Below are 25652 nucleotides of genomic sequence, written 5' to 3'. Positions count from 1 at the left end.
CACACAGTAAATGAATATGTGTGAGGCTAGGACTTGAAATTAATGTTTATGAACAATACAATATATAAATTCAGAATAATAAATATTTCAATGAATAAATGAATCAGGAGTATTGTTTTGGAATTTCGCACAAAGTTACTCGAGGGCTATCTGTGCTAGCCGTCCCTAATTTAGCAGTGTAAGACTAGAGGGAAGGCAGCTAGTCATCACCACCCACCGCAAACTCTTGGGCTACTTTTTTACCAACGAATAGTGGGATTGACCGTCACATTATAACGCCTCCACGGCTGGGAGGGCGAGCATGTTTAGCGCGATGCGGGCGCGAACCCGCGACCCTCGGATTACGAGTCGCACGCCTTACTCGCTAGGCCATGCCGGGCCAAATCAGGAGTAAAAAGCAACAACAAACTTAATCACAAAATCACTAACAACATTTAGTAATAATCAGTAATAATATTCTTCATCAATATCTTGTGAATGCTCAATCTAAGATTTTCATTCACTTGTTACATCACAAGATTACAAACCATGTGACTGTAATTTTCATAATGTACAACATTTATGATATCTGTACATCACCACCAGGGAAAACTGATGCCAGTTTCATATTACATGCATGTGTACTCAAATTAAACATGATCATTTAGAAGGTAAGCTATTATTTTAATGCAATTAAAAATTCAGAGATAAGCTAGACATAGAAGGAATAATAAATGAATGCTAACAAATCCGTAACCAAATATAAAAACATAATTTATTATCTCACAGTGTTGATGTAGCCTCTTTCTTGTAACTTTATTATACAAGTTACATGGTTTTAATTTTGTCACGTAAATAACAGTGTTAAAAAAAAAGTCATGACAAATTCACCAAGTCATCTCCAGAAACCACCAAATGTAAATGTTATAAAATTCATATTAAATTATCCCATTCACTTTTCACATTTTTTAAATAAATTCTCTCAATATGATCCAGGTCATTATGACCAATCATGTGACTGTTTTTACTAATGTAAAATATTTTTTGATTTAATGCATCCAACTTTCAATATAGTGTGTATACATTCACAACTTCTGTAGTCAAAACTAATTTTATGTTGTGCCTTGCCTGATGGCAGGGAGAATCTTATTCATTTTGCTCCTTCCTCTTGATCTGAAAGGCACTACAAGTAGTAAATAATACAACAAATAAATATATGAAACACAATGATATATCAAATTATTATGGCTCTTTGAAAACAGTCCATCTAGTTACACTTTAATTCAGACTGCTGAGATTTAATTAAAATATAAAAGTTTGTATATCTTACATTAGATGTAATACAATTATGGTAAGGTACTCATGATGACTCAATCTTATTCTTATTTTATTAATCCATATTCACAATGTTAAAACTTTAAGAAAACATAATTTTTTATACCAAGCAATTATAGCTATATTATATTCTCTGAGTACATGTATCTTGCTGGTCAACAGCAATGCCATCCCTCTACAAACTTATCCATCACACAACCTGTTATTTCAACATACAGAAAACTGCCAAAAGGTGACAGTATCAGCAGGTTTTAGGAATGCTTCCTGTAAAGAAAGAGACTTAGAGTGACAGGAATCACTCAAAGCTTTAATTTCATCCAAATTAGAAAAAAAACCTTGAAAGCTTCACTGTATGAAATTATCCATTTTTAATTAGATGGAGGAGTATTGGGTGAACAACTCTTCTGCTTGCAACCACATTGCTTTTTTGTAGTAGGTCTCTTCACCTCCTTGTAACCTGGAGTTATTTATGCATATCTCTGTCAGTAAAAGCAGATTCAAGTGACAAAGAGTGTGAATGAATAATTGTTCTGCATCTGGTTAAGTAATGTTGTTTACAATACAAAAATGTTGTATCTCTTTCACCTACATAAGGCAAGAATGGAAAAGAGGGATAAGAAACACCATGATGCAGTGAGGGTCAAGTTGACAACTGTATGTATCAAGGTCTTTGCAACCACAACAGGCACACAACAAAGAATTATGACAAGATTATAACTTTGTATGTTCACACCTTTGACACTGGAAACATCTGAGAACGTCAGGAACATATGACTATATTTTCTAGTAGTAGAAATATCCTCTCATGATAGAAGCATGATGATGTGGTGATGTAAATGTAAAACTTAGAACACTGGTCAGTTACATAATTCTGTCCTCAAAAGTGGAGATGTGTCGTAAAGCAGAAATTCCTTTGCTAAAGAAACCAGTGAGTATCTCCAACTCTAAAATGCTTTTTAATAGCTCTCTCAACAATAACTCCTCATGAAGAATTCAAAATAGCATGGGGGATAACCTCAATAGGAATTTTGACTTCACAAAGAGTTTGCTAAGATGTGGCGTAAATGTTTCAATCACGATGTCTCCAGAACTTAACTTCTTGTCTGACTTGAGAGGGACAGCAAATCCCTCTAATCTGTTCTTAACAAAAACATGTGACATTTGCCCTAAGGATTTGACAGTATAGGAATGTAAACTTAGAAACATAGGTACAGGAATTGACTTTGCTGGTGACTGTAGAACAGAGGTTTCTGTAAGTAGTCACTTACCAAATAAGGAAAGGAAAAATATTCTGTGCCCTCTGACACTATCAACCCTGGAGTCTCATGAAGGAACATATTACAATACCAACAAGGACACTATAACAATGCCAGGGATTCATGAGCACTGTACCCAAACACCAGCATCAGACAATGTCTACAACACCTACTCAGAATCCCCAACTCTGGAACTCAGTTGACTCTAGACCAAAAGGACTAGGCAACTGACCCTAGTAGGGCCACACATCTAAAAGAATTCAAGGCCAAAGTGATGTGTTGCAGTGCTCCAGATACTATTCATCAACCAGGATTCTTTCCCCTCTTCACAGGTCTCCATACTCTGCACACACATGGGCTGATGTTCAGATCCCAAAGGAGGTAAACTAAAAATAAATAACCTTCACTAGAAGTCTCCAAACCACATAGAAGAATCCATCTTGAGAGATTTCCTATTTCAATTTCATTTTGTAACCTTGGTCAACTGATAATGCTATCATGACTGTTATTCTGTTTTTATGAACTGTATCACAACTCTAAATGTCTAATTTAATTTTTTAACTTCTTAAACCTATTACATATGTGGCATAACAAACATACCTATAATAAACTTTACAGTCATATTAAACCCTACAAGACATTTTATTTAACTGAAATTTTCTACAGCATATTTCTAAAAGAATAAACACTAAGTATGCAAAATAATAATAGAGAAATATTAACATTGTATAAATTACTTAACAATTAATGTAGTGAAATGTCTTGAAATTTCTAATAACTTCCAGCACAATGTTCAATATTCTATTACATCTTCCACTATCAGTTAATTTAATACTGAGTTTTCCAGCTAAACTTAAAACTTTGAGGTAAGTTCACATTAGCACAGATCAGAGATCACAACTTTTCTTAATGTAACTCTTAGAAAACAAAAATTATAAACATTAATAACAATAAAATTAGCTTCAAGTACTTATTTATAAATATTTACATTTTTATATTGCTATTACAACTCAAAGCCTTCTTCTTTTAACATAAAATATAAACAATAAATTTGCATATTCCCTGATAATTGTTACAAAATCCCTCATTTTTAGATTATTTATATAGTCCTTTTCAATCCTCAGGCTAACAATCTTCAACCTGTATCTAAGTGAGGGCAGTAGCAGTCTCCAGTGCATATCATGGAGTCCTTCTATACCAAATGTTCCAGCATAAAGTTGGCAACTGTAAGAACTGTTAAAACTGCATAAACACATTGCATCTTTAACAAGTTTCTGATTTGATCAGCATAAGAGGGATGTAATTTTTGTCTTATAACTAGCATAAACAAGTAAATGGTAATATAAAAATACTGTAAGTGCATAACATTGCACTTCATGCTACAACAATCTGAATGAAAATGTAATGACTGAAGTATGTATTCAGGCAATATAATTAAATATAGAACATCATCTACTGACCAGTTTCAACAACAATCATGCACAGTGTAAATGTTTAATATACAACTTCAACCCTTCTATAATTGTAATTTAAATGTTATGCAGTCTGTTTGCACCCTAACAGTATCTATAAAAGTTAGTTGTGGAGAAAATAATTCAACCTACCCTATAAACTAACCTTTGAAGCTTCAGAACTTGATTAAAATAAACTATAAGTAAAATTTGAAAAGTCTCGATGAAAAACGATCTTCCTAGTTATAAAGTTTAGCATATTCTGCTATAATATTACATATGCAGCTAATTATGGTTGTTTACTACATACTACTGGATCTTTAGACATAATTATAAAAAAATTTGAGTGATGTCAAGATAAACAAAATGAAAAAAATCTCTATTTTTCTAATGACTTGTAACAAGTTCCTTGTTATATATATTTGAACTGCTACGTTTCTAGTCATCAAAACACAATGCATGATAACACTACTGCTGAAGTAATTCAGTAAAAAATATGTACTAGATAGTTTCTCACAAACAGTACACATCAAATGAAAATAAGCTCCAGATTAGTTGTGAAGGCAATAATTTTTAATAATTTAAATACAAAATACACAAGAGTACATATATCAATACACAAAATAATATTTGCACAAGAACTAATATTAAATTCTTAAAAAATTGAATTTCTCTATATTAGTCTATTAAGTTGTAGTGACATGATCAGCATCATTTATGAGCAACCTCAATGGTTCATGTGAAAAGTATCACTCACAACATGGTCTTCAGAAAGATCATAAGACCATGCTGTGTAAAAGAGATTACAATATACATATAAATAAAGCCAAGGAAGATCAAGATTTTAAATTTTGAAAGCAAATTTTCTGAAAAGACAATTTCACCAACTATACAAATAAAAATGTTTGTTGTGATTAATTTTTATAGTACCAAGCTAACAGGATTATGAATATTCATCTCTTCAGTTATTTTCATAATGTATTTTATCTTGTTAAAGTGAAAATTTATGTTAGTATTTTCCTACACTGAAAATGTATTTCTGATAGATACCTCCTTACACAAACCAGCTTTTCCTGACTAGTACTGCTCTCTACTGGCTCAAATTTTCAAGACATATCACTAGCCCTGCAGCTCCTGCTTATGCATACTTAATGCACATGATCATGCAGCAGCTCTCTGAATCTGCACTCATTAATCACTTCAAGATCGATCAGAAGACCTACACCATATATCATTGGAAGTGGGGAGGCAGGGTAGGAAATCCTAGCTTCCCATATGATATCTTACCTCCTGCCACAAAATAGCTAAAATCCCACACTGAACTGGTGAAAGTCTAATACAGAAACAGGATGCCCCTAAAGAAAGTGCTCAAAAAGACCAGAAGGCATGAAATGAAAAGCGAAAACAATGCACCTCAGTGGGAGATCACACCACACCTGATTCAGGTATACTCTTCACTCTTTAATGACACTACTGTGAACTTAAAAGTTTGAAACATGAAGGAATCCCAGAACATGTATAATCAATGAATGGGACTCCTGGGTGTTGAGTGACTAGGATGCAACAAACCATAGTGGTAATTCAATCTCAAGCAACACCAGACAGTATCTGGAATGCTATATCAGATTTGCAGTAGGTAGAGGAATGCCTACCTTTTCTCCTTGAAATGGAAATTGATAAAGAAGTTGAGCTTCCACATGAGAATCCATCATCACTTGCATGATATCCAACCCAACCAACACCAGGTTTATTTAAAACTGGCACCCAGCAGATTGCATGAAGGTGGAAAGCTCAGGCAAGATGGCATAAACCTGATAGGAACAAGTATAGCACTTTTGGTCTGCAGTACAAGGAAGATAACTGGTTGTAAACAAGTGAGAAAATATGCAGTATCCAGCTACAAACAACACAAGATCTGCCAGGAACTGACATCCAGCCAATGGTAGGAAAAGGAACCACAAAGGTGAGGTGCATCTCCAATCCAAAACCTGTTGGCTACTGGCATTCATCATTCACTCTACGGTAAGAGGAAGGAAACAAGCCAGCACACAAGAACTTACTTTGCTGTACCATTTCCAACCCTAGATCCAGCAATAGTTAGGAGAAACATCTCAGTCTGAGAGGCAAACTGCAATTATAGATGTTTGATATATACATGACATGGTGGAATGCTTCAATTAAAATCTGGTGGCATCTGGGATTGATCATCAGTTTCAAAGTAGGAAAGACATCAAGATACAGAAAAAAAAAATAGATATATAGAAAAAAATATAACACAGTGCAACAATAAAAAGCAGATGCAATCTTAAAATGTACATCAGGTCAGTACTAGGAAGTTCCACATGCCATCAAAACATGCATAATGCCACCCCTCTACTCTCAAATAAATGGTGTGATTCATCACAGGAGGACAGGCCTCCATGATACAACACTCAGGAACTGGTAAGAGCTCTCATACTCCACTATAATAAAGCTTGAAAAAATGAGCATTGGAAACTCAAGAGGACCAAGTAACTGGAAACAGTGTAACAAGCGGCCTTAAAATTCTATATTGAAAAGCAGAGCTACCACGTTGATAGGGTATATCAACAAAGACTTGGAGGCATCTGGAATTCTAAATCAGGTCTGCAGTAGGAAAGACTACAATGTAACTGACAACCAGTATTGTCACAGGATGAAGAGTGCTTTCCAAAACTAACGTATACAGGTCAGACTCCACTTGCCACAGAGTGAAATCCATAATATAAAAACAAAAATATCCCTGAAAAGTCACACATTTTTGAAAAACTGGTAAAATACCAAAATGCAAAACTTGAACAAAGTGTAAAGAAAACGGAAGTCGCTAGAATAACTGAAAATACAGACAAATCTGTGAGCAAAAAATAGCATGTATGTGCAGTACTACTTCTAATTAAGAAGTGATTTGGTGCACATGTTGAAAGGGTGTTGGTTACAATAGGAGTTATTTCAAGCTTACATTAGTGAAAAGCTGCTCCATGATCATTTGAATATGAATACTCAGAAGCAGGATATTAAAGGATAATAGCATATGTTAAACAATTGTGCTGATAGAGAGTAATACTAGTCAAGAAAAGCTATTTTGTGAGTGAAGGTAAGATATCTTATCAAAATAGTATATTCTTCTCACTGTTTATGACCAAAATACAGTTGATATAATACTATTTTTATATAAATAAATATACCTATTTTAACATCTACACTTGTTTCCATACAGCACTACATAGTTTACAAACAAAAACGTTACATAGCTAGTATATGTAATTGAATTACTGTTACCTACGAGCAAATACTGTACAGTTGTAAAGTTTTACTGTAGTAATGAAATTAATTTAAAACTACTCATTTATAGTTTTGGTATATAAAATAAAGGCTACTGAGAAATAAAGACAATATATAAATTAGCTATGATTGTTCAATTAATACACTAAATCTCCTGGCTAAAGAGCTATAAATACAGAATATTAAAGAACATACACTGAAATAATGAAATAATTTATAAATAACCACACAGCTACTGCTGCATATAAAGAAGGTGGTAGTTCTATATTTGCAATGTCACAGATGTCCAATGAATTACAGTGGCAGATTACTTGAAACCATATTTGAGCTCATTAGCTTTATTAATTGTATTTTGAGATAAGGTAAGAAATAGACAACAACATTATACAATGCTACATTAAAGATATGTTCAAAATATCAAAGCACATTGCTGTTACATTAAATAAGGTTCAGAATGATGAATACAATATTGGTGAAGCCACAGAAGTATGGAATGATTTGGACAGTAAGATGCTTGACAGTTATGCAAAGGAAAAATTGAAAAATGTAAATGGAGCTCTTATATTCATTACCTAGTCAATATCTTGCAACTAACTAACAAGGGAAACAACTGAGCTTCAAAGAGAAGAAAATAACAAGTGAGAAATTTCCAAATGTTGTTGCAACAATTTTAAAATATAAGGTAAAATTTTCACCCTTTCTGAAACAAGTTTCATAAACCACCACTGCAGTTTAATCACTTTGTACAATGGAAGTCCCAAAACCAGATCTTATATGTTTCTATTTGCAATTTTGCAGGTGCAGCTTATAACCATAACTTCTCTGGTGCATTAGTGTTTTCATCATTTGGAATGATCCATTTAAAGTGAGAAACCAGGGTAAGGGAAGTAATCTTCACTTATAAATATTGCAATAAAAAGCCAATAAAAAAAGGATGCATAAAATTTTTTGTTTAAATAATGGTAAAACTGTTCTAATTTTTATGGTGAAATAAAACTCATTATAAATGAATTCATTTCCATTTGCTTACTTGTAAAACAGTAGTTACATTTATGCAGACTTCTGTATTACACACGCATGAAATTTCGGTAAAATTAAAAAATTAAAACTACCACATCTCGAAAATGTAACAAGACCTACTGATTGAAATGACAGGTTGCTTTGTTTTTACTAAATGTAACATGATGTAATGAAGAAAACTTTTTATGTATGTTCTTAAAAACAAAAAAAGCCACGCAAATGGTTTATTAAAAAGGTATCTCTGCAGGATAGTTTGGTTCTTTAGAAAGAAAACTGGCAAGATGGAAGAAAGCAGAGGGTTGTTACAAATGGAGTTCAGTCAAATTGGAATAATGTAACGAGTGGGATACTTAAAGGCTTAAGGTTATGGCACTCACTTTTTTGGATTTTTATAAATGACAAAGATGAAGGAAGTTAACAGATTAATTAAATTAACTGATGATACTTCAGTTTTCCATGTTGCTGGATGTGAGTAGAGTACTACTGCCTTATAAAAGTATTTGGAGAATTTGATGAGTTGAGAAAATAAATGGCAAATGACTTTTAATTTTAACAAATGTACAGTAATTCCTGCAAGATATCACAACTTGAATTATAATTACATTTGTGACAGGATTACTCTTCATTGTGTTAAGGAAGAAACAGATCTAGGTATTCTGGTTGATCAGTATGAAGTCGTTTTAGTTATGTGCCATTCCTAGTGGCAAGGCAAAATAGGATTTTAGGTACTGCGTGATTTCATCACCATCTTCAATAGTCACTCTGTTGACTCCTTTAAAGGATTGTAATATAAACTTAAATTTTGTTGCACACAATTCCACTTTAAACCTTATAAGTTAAGATCAAGGCAAAACAAGTTATGAACCAGTGTTTAAAAGAGCTTTACCTAACAAGTGTTTGACCACTGATAGTGAAACTGTTTGCACCGTGGCCTAAAATTCTAGAGCTGTATGGTCACTAATACTATACACTGTACTGGTAGAATGAAGTACCCTCACCAATGTTTCTCCAACAAAACCAGTGTCAATTTTCCTTGCTTCAAAATGATTGCTATTCTTTTCTATCTCTGCACCAAGCAAATTCATAAGTGTTTGCTTGCATCTTTTAAATTGTTTTGTTTATAAAATCTCCTTAAGATTGTTATTATAAGCTTCTCTGTATCTTGTGCTAAAATTAAAGTATAACTCTGTTTAATATATAATTAAGTGTTCTAAAGGCTTGGCAACAGAAATGAAACAAGCAAGCTTAGCATGAAGCAGTTTATCTCAACAGGCCAACTTACCTGTTTCTCCTAGATTCAGTTACAGATATGTAAAGTTAACTGCTGGAAGCATGTCTATTGCACTTTCAACAACAGCAACACTGTCAAGCCACTGATAACAGCAAAAGGACTTTTGGATATAGTCCACTTCCTGTAACCATGGTGAAACTGTTTCTTCTCACTGGAATGTCAAGGAAGAAGGTATGAAGACTATGAAGACTGATAATTCAGTGGTATGTTGATGGCTCATAAAATGAAAATAAAAAAAAACATGTTTTGATGCCTACAATTGGAAAAGAATGCATACTGTGTAACTTTGTGCATTAATTAAAAGTCAAAAACTAATGCGATTACATTGACATTGTATCAGTCAGTAATAACCCAATGAGATTAATAATGCAAATATGACTAACTAATTCACAAAACATAACAAAACGATTCCTTTTGACAACCGAGATGTTCATTTTCAACAGAGGTAATAAAATGTTTCCGGTGTCTTTTACCTTCAAGTTCAAGTTGGTCCAATAGGGTCAACATTCTCTAACAGTTATGAAATATAAAATTAAAAGCTGATTAGAAGAAGAAGAAAAAAACCAAAATAAAGTTCCATTGCAAACTAATTTCAATGCTCTCACTTTTTTTGTATATTTTTAAATATTTCTTTGGATTTTCAATTTTGTTCAAATTTAATTTTGTGTGAAAACATGTGATGCTAAGGCCAGTTTTTCAAACACATTTGAATGGCAGTAGCCTTCTCCAAGAGTTTGGTTAGCACAATAGAATGTATCCTTGTGTGTGTAGTGTACATGGAATATTTAAACCAAAATGTGGACTTTCTCTTCTATACAAATAATCTAGCTTTAGCCTAGATTGAAATATGTTAAATGCAAGTAATCAAAACTTTATAAAATCATGTGTTTATAAAAAAAAAAGAAAAGAGAGAGAGACAGAGGACCTTTAAGAACTTTCAGAATATTAGCTTGATCATTTGACCTCTTCTTAACTCCAGTGGGTCAGCAGTAAGTATGAAGGCTTATAACACTAAAATTTTAGTTTTAATGCCTGTGGTGAACATGAAATGAATAATCTGTTGGAGAGATTTGTGCTTAACCACAAATAAACACTCCACTCTCTCATCCTGGATATGCTCCTGTTCTTGTTCCTTTAACTGAAAAGGATTGTTTTGTTTGACCAACATAAGCATAATTACAAGAAAAGGAATGAAATAAATAGCCAATTTGTTATAAGCTTATACTTGACCTTTTCCTTTGCTATGTTCATTTTTATGTTTGTTCATTGGATTTTAATTTGTTTCAATGTTATTCCATTTTAAACACCCTATTTCTGATTTGTTATTAAGGAACACTGTGGAATCTTTATATAACAATCACTGCTTAATTCCTCTGCAGTTATTTGCCCTATTTATTACTATTCAGTTTTAATTTTTGCAAAACAGCAATATTTTTGGAGTACTTCAATTTATCATGGGGAAATGTATATACAGGCGGACACTTTTGGTTTACAATAGTGTTGTTTATAACTTGCCATATGACTACATGCAACTAAAATACTGGAAAAAATAAAGTGTGGTTATAACATTTTTAAAAAGAAGTGTATGCCTGAATGAACTGAATTTAATTTTTCATGACAATATTCAATATCATAGTCTCTAGACTCTACATATAAGGATGCCCAAAGTACTCAAAAGGCATATTACACATACATGTCAAAAGTCAACAATGAAAATAGTTTTATTTTAAAAGATGATTGTCATTTACTTTCATTTATTTCTTTACCCAACAACATTGAAAAGAAACGTGTTGTATTCCTTTCAAATACTTAAGTAATCAACATTATTTTGTTTCCTGTGGTTGACTCTTAGTATCATAAAAGTAGTTTTGCAATATACCTTTTGTTTTACTTTACGTGACATAAACCTGGTTATATTTTATCTCCAACATTTAATAAACAAACCATTATCACATGTGGACGTCTTTTTAATTTATGATTACTCAAGTCTATCTTGCAGTCAACATCACTGCTCTTTCATTTGGAGTCTACTGGTTGTTTGTAAGTAAATACTGATATGAATGTTGTAGCCAAAAACTAGTTTAATGCAAAGAATACTCAAGTAAAACTTTCAGCCAGAAATTATCTTACCATCTTTTAATTATTTAGACATATTTGCTGCATAATCACTTAAAAGTGTAATGACTAATTTATTATCAACTTATATATGAATATTAGAAATGATATTTTGGTTACAAATTGCAAAAAATCTAATTTGGAAAGGATGGGACAAAAACTATCAGTTCTGAGCTGAGCATCTGAGTTGTTTGAAGACACTGATAAAGTGTGGAAAATGTTTAAGTATTCAAGATAAACATATTCATTAAAAAAAGACATATCTGATGATTATGATATGGCCAAATTATTAAATTCTGCTTTATGGGCAGTTTGATAAAAGATGATTTATAACAAAGTTTGGAATTTTCTTGAATATAGCAAAAATTGACCATGAAGTTACAAATTTTCCATGTAAGAACTTTTTTTTTTTATCTTCTATATTATGGCAACAAAATATGCTCCATCTGTGACATTTAAAATGTCTAAGGTGAACATTATCAGTATTTTGATATAAATACATTATCTTTAGACAAGGACACCCTGTAAAAACACTTTTCAGCAATTCAATGACAAGGCCTTATGTCAATTGTTATTCCCAAAAACTATTATATATCAATTATTATCCCAAAAACCATTATAAAAAATTTGCTCTGTCATGAAAAATATATAAGTACACTATTTAAAGGCTGTTACATAAATGGGCTGTTCACATTTTACTGTGCTGTACTACTGCTGCTACAAAAGCATTAAACTTACAGTTCATGTTACATCAAGAAGAGAAAAATGGATAACCTTCATTATCTATATCTTCTCTATGGCACACTATGGCTCCCATACTTATGGATCTCAAAAGAGATAGGAAGGCCCAGCAGGTGGCCTGATGCTATGTGTTTATCAAAATTTAACAAATTTGTTATAATTGAGGTTTATGTTAAGTAACCATGTAGAAAGTGTAAATATATTTACAAAACAGACACTTGATAAGAACAATATTTCTTGTAGGTGTTGTAAGTTTGGCTATTAACATTTTTATCATCACATTTAAAATATTAAGGAAAAGTAAGAAATTTGTGGTTGCATAACTGTCTTATTTTACTTTATTAAAATAAAAAAATAAACAATAAAAATAATATAGGAAGGTGGATATTGTGTAGACTAAAGATTTAATCAAGCATAGAGATAAAAGTTTCTGACTTTTCAAACAAATATTATTATGAGAAGTTTTAAACAAGTTTGTGGCTCTAATGGAATGTAATTGAATTTTTACATTTACCCATTTATGAATTTTTAATAATAACATCCTTGTTTTGAAAGTAGAACACTAGATAAATACAAGGAAAATATCAGCTTGAAAAACAGATTGTATTCAATATGATTTTTACAAGTTACATTCTGCTATCTTCTACTGTATAATAATTATTCTACTACATTACTTAGCACAGTAGTTATTACTGATAAACATTTATTAAAATATATAAATTAAATAGTCAAAATGTTAGTTGCTGAATAGTAAAATCTCATGCTCTTTCCAGAAGCAAAAGAATAAAAGAATTTGACCATGAACCAAGAAAATTTCAAACATTTGCACCATGTTGATGATGAAGATGAAATTAACTCAAGTTGGCATTTGATACAGAAACACTTATTATGAGAAAATGACTTTTAGAGGTTAGTAAAAGAACTTGATAAAAAATAAGCAACATTTTTATGCCATGCTTATTTTCTCTGTCAACACCAAACGTTATCCTGTATTTTTTTCAGGTATTAATTTATCAAATATTTAATTTAAAATTATTACCACAGACCTAATCAAGAGGTATAAGTATCTACTTTAGTTTTATGAAGAGAAAATTGAAAAGAATAATTACACTGTTGATTTGGAATGGACATTCAGTAACACAATAATTCCAGAAAACATTATGATGCAGTAATATAACTGGATGAAATGTACCAATTACAAAACCAATACCAGCTAGCTGGAAAAAAAAAAAGTTATTCAAAGGTGCACAGTGGACAGAACAACTTTTGACAATGGTTTCTTGGGAATAAATACTGACATCAGAACTTGCCAGTTAATTGTTGAAAATTTTTTTTATCAATGTTTTTAATCAAAACTAATGTATTTACATTAAAATATTAGGAACTTTTGCTTTTGACATTTCAAATGTTACAGATGGAGCAAATTTCATGACCATAATCTAAAATAATGCATTGCATAAAAGACTGCAATGTCAATATCATCATCAACCAATTTTTGTTACATGAAATAAAATTATAAACTTTGTCATATGATGGTACATAACATCTCTTACCAGACTTTCCACAAAGCATAATTCAATAATGCAACTATGTTTTTTTGAAGTTAAGCACAAAGCAACACAGTGGGCTAACTGTGCTCTGCTAACCAGTGGTATCAAAACCCAAATTGCAGAGTTGTAAATCTGCATACATATCACTGCACCACTAGAGTGTGGCAGATATCTCCTAATAGGTCCTACTTCCATCCCTACATTTGTTTACCCTTAATGTATTGAAATAAATCCTCATTGTTAATTTTTTTGCATATTCAGCTAACCCATTTTCTTTCATACATCCTCTTTTATACTTGGGCCTGCTATGGCCAGTTGGTCAGGGAGCTTGATTTGCAATCTTAAGGTTGCTGGTTTTAATCTCTGTTCCACCAAATATATTTGTCCTTTCATCAATGAAGGCATTATAATGTGAAAGTCAAACTCACTATTCAATGACAAAAGAGTAGCCCAAGAGTTGGCAGTGGGTGGATATGACAACTAGTGCAACTAGACCTCTTGTAGCTTTAAGTGAAATTTCAAATAAAATGAACCAATCTTTGATATCTTCCTCTTCTGTTTGATCAATTATCTTCATCTGCAATTTGTAACCATTTCTGATTTCTATATTCAAGTTGCTAACCAATTAATTTTTACACACTAAGTACTTATGTTTCAATAATCGAAAAAAAAAAGAAAAACAGTAATTTTGATTAGTTAATTACCATTACGAGTTGTGATACACATACATGAATCCATACAACCTTAATTAATTTATCATGATGGGAAATCATAATGACAATATTTAAAATACTAGAAACAACTAAAAACAGTAATGAATGGAAACACTAAGTCTGATTAGTTGATTAATGACATTATACTTTTGATTAAACAATTTAATTACCCAGCTCTACTGATAAGATAATTTCAGGCTGAAAGTTTCACTTCAATATTCTCTGTATGAAACCAGTTTTTAACTGTAAAGTTCAAATCCATATTTTCTTACAAACAACCAGTAAGCTTCAAATGAAAGGGTATTGATGTTGATTACAAGATACACCCATGAGATCATAGTTTAAAAACAGGTCTGTGTGTGATGATGGTTTGTTTGTTAATTGTTGGGGATAAAATATAATCAGATTTATGTCATGTGAAATAAAACAAAAACCTGTATTTTGCAAAACAACTTCCATATTGCCAAGAGTCAACCTTGGAAAATAAATTATGTTGATCATCTAGCTAATCAAAACTACTGTTACATTGAAATAAACTTCTATTACATGTTATAACTTTCAATAGCCTGAAACTGAGTAAAATGATAAGTTAGAAGATAAATAAATGTCAATATGTATCCAATCTATGACACTTTCCAAGAATGATACAGTGTTTCTTTTTAAAAACAAATATATTTGAAAACCAAACAATGATACAATTTACAATAATGGATATTACATACAGTGATCTATGTACAAGAGTTTTAAGAACTTACAAACAATACTGAGTCTTTTATCTAGACTCGAACTTCCCTGATATCTCACTGAGGATTCATGACAAGTGAATTAATTTTGAGTTGACATAGAAACAATTCACTTAATTCTGTTCTTTTTTCTTCATCAACCACACATCAAATTATCCACCTCGGAAGTTATATAATGATTTTGTAAAAATACAATTGTCCAACACGAATCCACTGAAGTCAAATGGTTTGTAATTTTCCAAATCTGTAAATGTCCCTAGTCAGTTATCTGAAGTTAATAAGCATTATAACAATTGGTTATAGCTTTCAGGGTTTTCAGCATACCAACTATAACAAACCCACGATATATACTGTCTTATGGAACATTGTATTCCTTGTATATAATTATAGCTGTGAGGGGATTCTCAAGTTTAGCTTATGCATCAACACAGATGATACACCATTGTTTACATTCACACACATATATTGTTTATTTTAAGTTCAAAAAATTTCTACGGTGTTGGTGGATATGCAGGAATTTTGCAATTTAACAGTACAAATTATGTGCATTTCTAAATATAAATTTAACTTAAACATCAATATTAAGTAGATATGTGATGATAAATTCATCACACTTAAGAGAGCAAAACCACATGAAAAGAATGTTAGGAAACAAAACTTTTTTCTAATGAAGGTGTTGTAATATATATTATAACATTTGTCATTTATTACCATACTTATGCACTGACAGTACAAAAGAAGTCACTAATTGGTATATTTTGCTGATTAACACACCAGCTAACAACAGTTGCTTACTGACATATTTGTTGGAATTAAATTAACCTCAATATTTTGTTTCCTCATGTAGAAAGACGTTTGTGTTTAAAAACAACTCACTGTGATAAAACTTGCTATACCTTTTTGTAAGGAAACAGACAACTGACAGGTTGTTGTCATGATTTTTACAGAATACCTGAGGAACTGGAGAGCAGAGCATAATGGATGAGATAGGCTTATGAGACCATAAAAACATGTTCATATGTGACAACAGACTGTTTGTTAAATGTAGAAGATAAAATATAATCAGATTTATATCAAATAAAACAAAACGTGTTGCAAAACAACTTCCACGTTGCCAAGAGTCAGCTGCAAGAAAGAAAAGAATGTTGATTGTGTAACTAATCAGAACTACGATTACATTGAAACAAACCAGTCACATAAAAGTGATAAACTGCAACAGGAATAAATTTATGGAACAGAAATTCTCTAATTAAAGTATTGTAATAGATATTATAATGTTTGTCATTGATTATTATACTTATGTACTGACAGTATGAGAAGCCACGACAGGTAGATTTTGCGATTGGTACACCATCTAACAACAGCTGCTTTCTGACATATTTGGTTGACATTAAATTAACTTCAATATTTTGGTTCCATTTGTAAAAAGATTTATGTGTTTACAAATATCTAACTATGATGAAATTCGTTCTACCTTCTTGTGCACAAATAAACAAGTGACATGTTTTCTTGACTTTTACACAACACCAGAAGAACTGAAGAAGAGACCACAATGGATCTGGATGACTTGACATGAATGTTGGCAGGCATCTAACACTGTCTTCTCTTTTTTATTAAAGGTAAAATGAATCCAATTATCAAGGATAGTAGATGGTATTTTTACTTTTAGTAAAGTGCTCCAGGGATTTAAGAAAAATGTATAATAATTGCTCATGTGGAATAATAAACATTTTTTAAACCATAATTTGAAGCAAAATAAGATTTAGCTTAAGTTGGGAAATAATTAAATAGCTTAATTGTGAATAACTTTTAGACTGAAAATCAGGAGACAGGATAAAACTCTGACCAGAACTTGGACCTTGGATTGTTATTTAAGTGAACAATAATCAGTGATGTCGAGAAACCCACTTACGCCATTTGTTTGTATATAGTTTTGGTTGTTGAACATGAAGTTTGTGTTTATCGTGGTGAATTCTATTAGGGTTGCTAACTAGTTACTGGGAATTTCTATGGTTGGGTTCGGGTCTCGGATATAGAGTTCTAAGGCTATCTTGCAGGCTCCAGTGGTTGGAACTTCTGTAAAGAGGGATATAACATCGAAACTGGCCATTAAGGCTTTATGATTAAGTTGATTTAGATTAGACTTGAAAGTAAAAGAGTCTTTGATGAATGAGCTGGCTGATGTTACATATTTGGAGAATGCCCATGCTATGTATTTACCAAGATTGTAAATACTATATACAAACAAATGGCCTAAGCATGGGCAACCCAGTATCACCAGTTCTAGCCAATATTTTTATGACACAAGTTGAAACACAAGCAATTAACACAGCATTACATCCACCACTATACTGGTACAGATATGTAGATGACACGGTTGCGGGATTCAAATCTGCAGAACACATACTTAATTTTTTCAATCACATTAACTCTATACATCCCAACATTAACTTCACATGTGAACAGGAAGAAAGCAATCAAATATCATTTCTTAACCTCAAAATTACAAGAACCGACACACAATTCAAAACAGAAATCCACCGAAAAATCACCCATGCTGGACTATACATTTCTTGGGACTCAGCACATGAAACAAAACAAAAACTCAACATACTAAGAAACCAAATAAACACAGCCACAAAACTATGCTCACCAGATAAAATTAACGATGAATTAGACAAAATAAAACAATACTTCATCAACATCAATAAGTTTCCCCCACAAACCGTAGAAAACATCATACGCACACACCTAGACAGAAAGCAAAATCAACCAACTAAAGTAAATATATCTCACGAATCAAAAAATCACGAAACCATATACTGCTGTATACCATATATTCCTGACATCAGCAAACAAATAACCAACATTTGGCAAAAATTAGTAACAAAATATGACATTCCAGTTAATACCAAATTTATTCAAAAACCAGGCACAAAACTGAGGTCTATACTATGTAAAAACTACACTGACAAATACTACACCAACATTATTTACAAAATACAATGTGATAACTGCCACGACTTCTATATTGGAGAAACAAGTAGAAAAATGGAAACCAGATTCAAAGAACATAAAAAGTCACCTTCACAAGTTTTCGAACACTGCAAGTCAAATAAACACAAGATAACCATAGAAAACACTCAAATACTAAATAAAGAAACAAACATAAACAAACGCAAAATTAAAGAAGCCTTACTTATACAACAACTTAAACCCAAAATAAGCCAATATAAAGGAATGCCTTTATACCTATATTAATATAATAAAATAAATAAAATTATATATTCAAACATCTAACACCGCCCTCTACATTCCGACACTCAGTTACACAACCCCTTTCAAACATGTGGTCAGCTTCCGGTCAGTTACCTCTTTCTTTGTGAACCTGACGATGATCGAAGAAGGTCGAAACGTTGTTCGCTCTTCTACGTAAAATATTTTCTCAACCCAAACGAGCCGTTTTTGCATATAAATTAAGTGAACAGTACTGATATGGAACTATGACTGAACAAAAGGATCTTGTTACATAAATGGATAAGTACCTGAAGTTGTTGAAGCAGTGCTCTGTTGCCAATAGTAAAGCTTATACGAATTTAGAGTGTGTGTGTGTGTGTTGATTTGAAGTCACGCTTGGAATGCTTTGTACAGATTGATGACCTTATTTAAAATTATACTGACCTGTTGAAAACAGTCCAGAGAAAGGTTACACAGATGATTTTATAGAAATAGGTTAAAATATATTTTATTGTGAGAAGAGTAAGAAGCCATTTTATTGAAGTTTATACGATTATCTGGGTGATTAATCAAAGCCCTCTAATTCCATTGTGATATATTCTAAACGTAATTCTAAAACAGGTCACAAGTTTAAGGTTTAGAAAAGACAGGCTAGGCCCTGATAAAACATTTATGTTTAATGGTAATTTAACTAATGGAATAAGCTGCCATTGACAATAATAGAGACTACCATTTTTGAAGAGTTTGAGTGTTTTGTGTGTTTTTCTTATAGCAAAGCCACATCGGGCTATCTGCTCAGCCCACCGAGGGGAATCGAACCCCTGATTTTAGCGTTGTAAATCCGGAGACATACCGCTGTACTAGCGGGGTGCTTTGAGACTGGAATCTGTGATTTACGTTAAAAAATAGTTTAATTTCTTTAATGTTTAAATGTTGTAATTTCTTTAGCAGAGTCAAAGTAAGATCACTATTTCTGACCATAACCAATGCTGTAATAATGACATTAAATGTTTTTTCATTGCCAGTTATCAAACATTAGTTTTTATGTGACTTTCATAATTAATCATATCAATCTTATTTTATGAAAGTGAATTTAAAAAGTAATATTTTGATTTACAAAGTTATTATTACAATTGACTATCTTTTACTATGTGCTTTTTAGTAGTTGAAATTAATAAATAAGTAAACTATCAAAAGATATTCATAAAATGAAAAACTTAACATGATATCCAAGGTTTTCTACCATTCTCTTATCCTAATTATAATTCAAAGTGTAAAAGCAAAGAAGTGAAACAAATTTGGACAAGCATAAGACAATTTAATTTTTTTATGATTTTGATAAATGTTTTTTTCCTACTGTATTCATTTTGAACTTCATTTACTTTGTATTTATTACTTTTTTTTATTTGTTATTAAATTTTAGGTAGAATATGCTGCCATACTGTGTCCAAATGTTATGGTAAGAAATTTAGGATATTACAGTAAAGTTATGAAGAATTAACCTCTTAAAACATAATAAAAAATAATTGTTATATTTACTATATTATATTTATAAATGATAAAATTTAACACCTGAATATTAAGTTTAATCCAGAAAATTATCTCCTTCTCTATTATTCATCATCCACTTAATTTGTGTTGTTAACTTTGTTTGATCATCTGAATTATCCTGGAGTTTATGGTCACGAAATGTCCAAAAGTAAAATAAACAAGAAAATAAACACAGAATATCAAAATAAAATGTAAAAGAAGTTATTCCTTATTGTTAAAAAGTAATAAAACTGATAAAATTATCAAAGAAGTTAACCCTTATTATTTAGATAAAAAATACAATGACAAGATTACCATAAATTTATCTTTAACTTTATTTTCAGCTTAGAAACACTGCTTTATCTGTTTTATCCATACCAAACTTCATTTGTTTTACATTTTACTTAGATGTTGTTATCAATATACAAATGAAAAATGTAGAAGAAAAAAGAAAGGAGAAAACTGTTAATATTTAAAATAAAGCTATATATGAATTATTATTCATAAATTAGCGCTCGTAACTTCGATTAATGATTCCACTATGAAACAAAAGTTTTACTTTTTCTTGTTCCTGGGTAGAAAGTGTTATTTCCCAATTGCTTTTGCCTAATGTAAATGAAAAAGACATATTTATCTCTTCAAACTTTGCTGTTGTGACCTGGGTAATGAAATTTTCAAATTTACCCATTTTCCAGAACATTTCAGGTAGATTCACTGCTGAGTCGCTGATAGAGAATTTTCTCCAACTTACTAGAATTTTCTAGAATGTTGTAGAACTTACAAGAATTTTCTAGAACTTTCCATAGTAATGTACATATAGTGGCTCACCACTCACCATTTCAATTTACTTCTAGCTGCCTAAGTGAACGCACACAGACCTATATCATTTTATCTGATGTTATCTTTGCCTTTGGGACAGCAGGAACACCGCAGCTCACTACAACAGAAAGCACTGGCCACAACGGACAGAATTCTCTGTGGGGAGGCACAAGGTCAAGTGTGAGACAACCAGAAGGTGTTGTTCCCACCATTACACATAAAATTGGGGCTTATGAAACAATTTGTCACAGCTCTTGATAAGGAGTCAGCAGCCTTCAAGTATCTTCGAGACTTCTTCCCTAAACTGTCTGAAGCAAAGGTCAAAGCTGAAGATTTCGTTGGAACACAAATACAGAAGATCCTGCAGTGCACAGAATTCCCCCAAGAAGCTTAGTATGAAGGGAAAACAAGCTTGGGGCAGCTTTGTCGCAGTGGTTTGAGGCTTCTTAGGCAATCACAAGGCCGAAAATTCGGTGGAACTGGTTTAGGCTCTGGTAAAATGTGCTGCAGGATGTCCCTGAAAGTCCATATCCTTTACATGCCAATAAAGTTTTCACGAAGCAAATAACATCTCTATCTTGTCATGTAAACATTTGTTTTCCTAGTAAGGAAAACATATACAAGCTTGTTATCCAGAGCTGTGACGTCACAATAACAACATCTGTATATTTTGAATATGTTAGAGAAGTAGTTGATTTGTTTAATGTTTATATAAAACATTTATTTACTATTAAAAGGAGTACAGCATGTAATGATTTTAACGTTGCATTACTTTTAATTGTAAAGGTGGGTTACGGCGTTCGACACGTAATCTAAGAGTCGCGGGTTCGAATCACCGTCGCACTAAACATGCTCGCCCTTCCAGCTGTGGGGGGCATTATAATGTCACGGTCAATCCCACTATCCGTTGGTAAAAGAGTAGCCCAAGAACAGGTGGTGGGTGGTGATGACTAGTTTTCCAGACTTCCCTCTAATCTTACACTGCTAAAGTTGAAACGGCTAGCGTAAATAGCTCTCGAGTAGCTTTAATAATAGTCCATATTGAGAATGATACATAACACATACAACAGCAACCAGTCTCACAGTGTTGACCACTGACATTTCTTTTACACCATAGCTCTGTGACTGATTTTAGTCTACCTTATCGGGCCTTTCAGAAGACACTTTAATGGACTGTTTGGTTTGGTTTGGTTTGAATTTTGCGCAAAGTTACATAAGGGTCATTTGCACTAGCCGTCTCTAATGGACTGTACGTACGAGTCATGTCATGACCTGGTAGTAAGAGCACTCCAATCGCAACTTAGAATCCTGCCACTATAATGCTCCACCTTTCTGCTCTTGAGGGCATTATAGTGTAATGGTCAGTTCCACTTTGCTATGGTAAAGACAGCACAAGAGCTTACAATTCCAAAATTAGGGATAGATAGCTCATATATCCCTCGAGTAAATCTAATAAACAATGCTCTACCATACGAACTCGGTCAGAATCTTGAACAAGAGGTCTTAGAGGACTTGTTTTAGCAAAACCAATACAGTTATAAAACTCACTTGTGTAGTGATAAAATGTTATCACTGAATAGTGTCCCCCTAAAAACGTATTTCATCGCTTCTCAGTATAAACAAATGACGTTAAATTAGTTGCAAAGAAAACAGAAAGATCGTCAATATTACCTGTTCTAAAATAGAGGACAAAAAAAGTTAAATACGTAATGATTGAAAATATCAAGTTTGTAATAAAATATAAATTAAGAATTTCTATCATTCTTCTCACCGACTAGGCCCCCATGGTGTGATTAGTTTCCTGACTGTTTATTAGTCCTTAGTTTCACGGCTTACTCTTTTTTTCAGGGCTTGGAGTTTCAACTGTATGTTATAAGCAATTAATTAACCAAGAAATTCAAAAGCTAAAGATCCACATGCGATTCTGTGCGTAGATTTAAAAAAAGTAAAATGTGCTTAAATATCCTTTGTTTTCAATGGACGTCCACAGTAATTCTATTTAGGGTTCATTCACAAGTGTGAATTGTAACAATATAATATACTCTGAACCTCCGAGTTAACCTTTCCCAATTTAACTGGAGTACTGTATTGTTTTTTTAAACCCATATATCAGAGTGAATAAAAGGAGGAAAAAGAAAGAGATTAACACATTCTCACCTTAATTTACAGACTAACCTGTTGTCAAAATTAGTTTGTATATACAGTTTTAATACTTCACGGTAATAAATGTCCAGCAGATGTCTGTCTGGTTTATGTTTTAAAACGTTAGACAAATAATTAATATGTTTTAGTTTAGTTAATTATGCAGATAGCTCTCACTTCATATGTTAATATCTTAAATATATTTCCTTACAAGTACATATTTTGGCATTCAGCTGCCACCCACACTGAGGCAACGAAACTGAAGAGGAAAGGTTGGAAAAAAATTGGTTTTGATTTTGTTTTTTGAATTTTGTTTCAAAGCTACACGAGAGCTATCTGCGCTAGCTGTCCCTAATTTATCAGTGTAAGACTAGATAGACGGCAGCTAGTAATCACCATCCACCGCCAACTCTTGGGCTACTCTTACTAACAAACAGTAAGATAAAATTATATAGACGTGTGTTGGTATAATATTTATAATATACCATACTTTCATTATCCTAATCGTGATACTTTTTAAGTTATGAAGAAAAAACTACTCACGACGCAGGGGGTATGAACACTTTCTGTCGTAACTGTACATGTGTTCATCTTAAACATTGCTTGTTGTGTATGAATAGTTGTCTAATATCTTTTGCACATCTGTTTATAAGCAGTGGTTGATGCCTATTCAGTATCATTCTAATATCTTAAAATGGTAATATATATAAAGATAATTTAAGATATGATTACAAATTTAAATGAAATTGAAATGTCTTTCATATGATGTTAAGATTTAGTTTTCATTCGATCCTAGAAAATGTTAAATATGTATGGTAATGAAGAAATGTATTTTTCTTAAAATTTATACTTGAAGATTTAGTCAAAGAACTTTTATTATTGCTATTATTGGTTTATTAAAGGTAGTATACATGTAGATCATATCTTCTATTGCAAATGTTGTAAATTTGTTGTAAACTAATATCTACGCTACATATTACATTGTTTAAGCATACAATAATATAATTATTTCATTCATGTAAGTTATAATCTATTTATATATTTTCTCAAGCCATTTCTTATGTGGTAGGTGAAAATGATTGATAATTAAGAGATACACATGAACCTCACAAAGTTAACAGGTGAAATCTGTATCATACACATTCCAGTGTCCGGTCGATACAAGTTCAGTATATTATATTTTCCAGTACATAGTACTTTATTATTATTATCATATACATTCTTGTATTCAAATAAATTCAATCAAATATTGATCCATTGAATATTTGTTTTCTGTCTTCTTTAACAGATTTAATCTTAATGATGCATTTACCTATAGTTAACTTTCTTCACCCGCCTGTTTAATTATTTATTTCACAGTGCATAAATGCTGTTGTTGTTTGTTGTTGTTGTTGTTTTGAATTAAGCACAAAGCTACACAAAGGGCTATCTGTGCTCTGCCCACCACGGGTATCGAAACCCGGTTTTTTAGCGCTGTAAGTCCGCAGACAGCATAAATGCAATTACGAAAAGAATAATGCAGTACCGTAGTAATAACAAACTTCTGATCAAAGCAAGTTAAGTACATAGAACTATTCCAAAGTGCTCTTAAATCTAAAAAACAACAACATCGTTTTCTCTGTTCATGTCACAGTGTGTTACACTGATGAAGCCACATGTGTAGTATGACAAAAAATGCAGTAATATGCAGTACAAGGTGTAAAAGAAATTACATTTTAAGTGTGAATAGTAACATTTCTTTCTCTATTTGTGATTCAGTTAAAGTAAATGATACAAGGTTGTATTAAGTTTCACTTAGAAACATCTGACGGACTCACAGAAAATGGAATATATTTTTTATTTGCATTCAAACAGAGGTGATTAACATTATTCAGATATTATGTTTGGTGATTTGGAAACACAGCTCGAATTCCTTCCATCAGATATTTCAAATAATCACATAATTAACAACTAACCAAAATGTGTATACTTTAATGGTATTTGTTAAGTTACCAGTACAGTGGGGACCTGCAGCTAGATTTTGTTAAAGTGGGGTGGGGAATCCAGTCACAAAACAAAGAACTCTTGTCAGTTGTAGGTTAATAACAATCATACAAAGAATAATAAGTAGGATGTCTCTTACTTTTCATATTAAACTTTTTGCTGTTGTTTTGATTACCGTAGTGGTTTCCAACACAGACAAACATTTTGAACATCTTTAAATCGTAGAGGTTATTAACTAACCGACAAATAAGTTATGCTTCTAGAATCATTACTTTTTATATTGGTTTGAAAAAACTGACTTTTCTTGGACATTAATGGAATTGCATATAAGTATTCAGACCAGTGAAACAACTTCTGTAGTGCAAATTCTGAAATAGAATTATGTATGGTGATAGTATGATATTAAATTACATTTTCAGTAAGGGTCACTTGTACTGATGAAAATTT

The 25652-nt window shown here is 32.0% G+C and overlaps 1 protein-coding gene and 1 long non-coding RNA gene across 7 annotated transcripts in view; one reads left to right on the top strand and one right to left on the bottom strand.

Moving 5' to 3' along the window:
• The window catches only part of LOC143237577 (uncharacterized), a 49780-nt gene that overhangs the window by 5730 nt on the left and 18398 nt on the right, over window positions 1-25652 (bottom strand). For 2 of the 3 annotated variants that reach the window (XM_076476998.1, XM_076476999.1), the window contains one exon: window positions 9624-9783. The gene's annotated coding sequence lies outside the window, so the exon portion shown is untranslated. Of the gene's footprint in view, window positions 1-9623; window positions 9784-20303; window positions 21124-25652 lie in introns of those variants that run through there. The other variant, XM_076477000.1, reaches the window with a different exon arrangement.
• Window positions 468-24694, top strand: LOC143237579 (uncharacterized). 4 transcript variants are annotated; one of them, XR_013020146.1, is made up of 7 exons: window positions 468-650; window positions 3695-3796; window positions 8120-8199; window positions 13262-13397; window positions 16442-17113; window positions 20155-20190; window positions 21116-24694. It is a non-coding gene; the product is annotated as an uncharacterized LOC143237579 (long non-coding RNA). The 4 variants fall into 4 exon arrangements; XR_013020148.1 differs by lacking the exons at window positions 468-650; window positions 3695-3796; window positions 8120-8199; window positions 13262-13397 and having other exon boundaries at window positions 15721-17113; XR_013020149.1 differs by lacking the exons at window positions 468-650; window positions 3695-3796; window positions 8120-8199; window positions 13262-13397; window positions 16442-17113 and adding an exon at window positions 18823-19199.

Source organism: Tachypleus tridentatus, chromosome 13 (genome assembly GCF_004210375.1).
Source record: "Tachypleus tridentatus isolate NWPU-2018 chromosome 13, ASM421037v1, whole genome shotgun sequence".
In the NCBI taxonomy this organism is placed as follows: domain Eukaryota; kingdom Metazoa; phylum Arthropoda; class Merostomata; order Xiphosura; family Limulidae; genus Tachypleus; species Tachypleus tridentatus.
The sequence above is the reverse complement of the archived record's forward strand: the minus strand, read 5'-3'. Positions and strand labels throughout refer to the sequence as shown.